This window comes from Echinops telfairi, unplaced genomic scaffold (assembly GCF_000313985.2).
Source record: "Echinops telfairi isolate 266 unplaced genomic scaffold, ASM31398v2 ScPeMD7_7459;HRSCAF=8497, whole genome shotgun sequence".
Taxonomy (NCBI): domain Eukaryota; kingdom Metazoa; phylum Chordata; class Mammalia; order Afrosoricida; family Tenrecidae; genus Echinops; species Echinops telfairi.
The window spans coordinates 7,954,838-7,958,862 of NW_022111359.1; positions in this window are offsets into that span (position 1 = coordinate 7,954,838).

Consider the following 4,025-nt stretch of genomic DNA (forward strand, 5'->3'; position numbering starts at 1 on the left):
TGAAGAATAAACTCTACAGAAGACAGCTCTGGCTATTGTTGCTGGTTCTCAGGTGGTAACTTAAAAACCTCAGAATTTCCTGAGTTCTTTGATTGCCTAGCTAACCTTAGTTGACCTGAGCCATATCTGATAGTTTATACTAACAAAATGACTCGTTCTTGACCCATAGTTCGAAAATGCAATAGAGATGCTCCAGATGGGTTATCATGACAGACTCTTTTCATGATTTGATGGTTAGAGCTAGTTGATATCAGCCAGACTCCCAAGGAGGGTAAGAGATGAAGACTGCATTCAACCCTATGCCTATTGATTCAATCAAACATGTCTATATAATCTCATCTCATACCTATCAAGTAGTTCCCAAGTCATGTAAAGAATTCATGATACACAATAGAAATGCTCCATAGGGTTTTCTTGAATATGTTTTTTACAGAAACATATTTCCAGGATTTTTATTTGCAGGACCACTGGGAGGCTCTGCACCACCAACCTTTTGCCTAACAATCAAAGATAAACTATTTGTACCATGCAGGGCCCTGCATGAGTAATTCAAAACTCAAGAACACTGCAGCTTGGGTGCAGCTTTCTCTGAATGGCTATGTTATGTGAATTGTCACATATGTATATACCAGGAGGTTAGCATGTCTTGGATACACAGGACCTTCATGTTCGCAGCCATTACAGAACTCAGTTTATCCATCTTTTCATTTACTTGGGTCTACTTTGTAACCTTGCTCTATAATAAAATTTTAATCATGAATATATTGTTTTCCTGAGTCTCAGTAGTTGTTCTGTGCATTAAGGAACCTGAGGGGACAGCAAGAACCACTGCATTTATAGTTATTTGGTCAGAAATGAGAGTGACCTGTGAACTTTCAGCTAGTTTCAGAAGTGAGGGAAGCCTGGGTGGTCTGTTAATGTAAAAATAATATTAAACTAATAATAGAAACCAGTACATTATTTAAGATATTACTCATAAATTGGAGCAACATTCCCAACTAAAGAGTTAAAAATGTTTCTAAGAGAAAAAAAAATTCACATATTTTCTCTCCTTGTTTCCACCATGTCTCTGTTAGTCTGTCATACTGTGGTGGTATACATGTTGCTGTGATGTTGTCCCAGGTATTTTAAATTCCAGTGGGGTCACCCAATGCTAACAGATTTCACTGGAGATTCCAGACTAAGAACAGACCATAGAGCAGGCTATCCATGTCAGCGGGATTAGCCAATGAAAACCTTATGAAAAACAATTGAACAATGTCAGATAAACTGAAAACATTATTAATAGAGACAGAACATTGTCAGATATAGCATTGCGAGATGAGCCCTTCAAAGCAGAAACCATCACAGCAGGACAAATGAGGATCTGCCTTGTCAAAGTAGAGTCCACCATAATGACATGGATGGAGTAAAACCTTTGGGACCTTCGTTTGCTGATGGGACACAACTCAAAATGGGAAGAAACAGCTATTATATCTATTAATACCTCGAATTTTGAGTGTAAAACGTATGAACCTAGGAAAATTAGAAGTCATCACAAATAAAATGGAATTCACAAAGATCAATATTCACATTCATCAAGATAAAATTAATTGGTATTGGGCATTTGGAATCAGACAGTTATATGGTTTCCTATGCCAGAAATGACAAATTGAAGAGAAATGGCATCTACCTGGAGAGCCGATTATTATAACACGTGTTCAAATGTACACATGAATCACTAAAGCTAGTAATAGATCAATTGAAGACTTCTAGGAACTTTTTCAGTCTGAAATTGGTGAAACATATAATCAAGATACATTGATAATTATTATTATTGACTGGAAAGTGAAAGTTGGAAACAGAGAGAAGAAACAGTAGATTGAAATAATGGCCTTTAAATAGAAGTTTGAAAATATGATAGAAATGAATTTGAAGCTCACATAATAGAACTTTGAAAAATCAATACCTTCATGCACATATGATTTATAAGAACATAAACAGTGAATATACAGATGTACCTCAACAGATGGAAGTCACAGGACTAAAACCAACTGTATCTGTGGGCAGAGAACATGGAGAAGCTCAAAATCACACCAGGGACTGACTGTGGAACAAGCCATCAGTTACACAGGGGTAAGAGCAGATTGAAGTGGAGGAAAGTTTAAAGAAGTCCATGAGAATCAAAATACCACCTTGCCTATACCCTACCTTTATTTCTAGATTATCTCAAGAATAGATTGACTCATTGAAGACTAATGGCAGAAGACCCGAGGACCTGTAGGACGACATCAAGTATAATTATACACGAATAAAACGAAAGGGCATTAAAAACTCAAAAAAGAAATAAAAGATGAACGTGGATGTCAGAAGAGACCCTGAAATTTCATCTTGATCATACAGCAGCTAAAAGAAATGAAAGATATGACAAGATAAATGAGCCAACAGAAATTTTGAAGAACATCTCAGAAAAAACAAGTAAAGTATTATAACAAAACGTGCACAAAGACCTGGAAATAAAAAACAAAAAAGGAAGAACAAGTTCAGTATATCTCAATCTGAAAAAGTAAAGAAAATGTCAAGTTGCAATAGGAAAAGATTCTATGGCAACAATATTAAATAATGTAGCAAGCATCAAAAGAAGATGAAGAAAACACACCAGTACCATACAAAAAAAGTCGTGGTGAAATTCAACTATTTCAAGAGGAAATGTATGATTAAAAACCCATAGTACACAAGGAAGAGGTACAAGTGATAATGAGGGCATTAGTGGAAAATATGGCCCCAGGAATTGATGGACTATCAACTGAAATGCTTCAACATACTGATGAAGCACTGGAAGCACTCACTGGTCTATGCCAAGAAATTTGGAAGAGTTACTTGGCCAAGTGACTAGAAGAGATCCATTATTTGTACTGCTTCCAAAGAAAGGTGACCCAAGAGAATGAGGAAATTACAGAACAATATCATTAAAACTCACCCTTTCTCTGTCAGTTTGTCATACTGGGTGGGGTGTCTTATATGTTGCTCTGATACAGAAAGCTTTATCACTGATATTTCAAATACATATATACTCGAGTATAAGCCGACCCGGATATCAGCTGAGGCAACAAATTTTACCACAAAACCTGCATAAAAAATGACCTGGAAAACTCGGCTTTACACGAGCATATACGGTAATATCAAGATCAAAGAAAGTGAACCAGTAAAGCTAGTGATGAATTTTACCAATGTCTTCAATCAGAAATTGATTGGACAAGGTGCATTGATAATTATTAGTGACTGGAATGTAAAAGTTACAAGCAAAGAGGAAAGAACAATAGTTGGAAAATATAGTCTTGGTGATAGAAAAGAGGCTGGAAATAGAATGTAAGACCACTAATTTCTTCATTGTAAATATGGTTTTTATCCCCAACAATACAAAAGGTAACTATGTACATGAAACTTCTCCAGATGGAAAATCCAGCAATCATATGGACATAATATGTCGGAAAAGATGATGGAGAAGCTCAATATTAGCTGATATTACGGGGTAATAATAGTGTGGTGTGTCACAGCCCCTCTGCTTTACCAAGCATGCTGCCGTCTCTAGGGATTAGTCTCTCCTATAACATATCCAAAATATAACTTCCCAAATGAACTAACAGTTCTATGATGAGAAGTATTTGTATTCAATTTGATTACTGTATTATTACTAGATTAGAGAGCCTGATCTTACAGATTTCTGATTTTCTAAGTGCATAAACTACAACCCCCTCCAAGATACTCAATCTATGGGATCATGTTTCCTAATCTCTTAAAGAATTATAGTCTTTGAAACCTGCAGAGTCGGACTACCCTGGCTTATAGACTCACTATGAGTCAGATCCAACTTCCTTGAAATGATTTTTATTTTTTTAATGTATATGGGACTAGAGCCGGTGAGCCCAGCCAGTTTATTAGGCCCAGCAGGCGGGCCCAGGATCAGTGGACTTGGGTGCTCAGCAGAGTATGGCTTGGGCATGGGTTGGGTGATTTGGGACCCCAGTCTTTTACCATGTATTTTG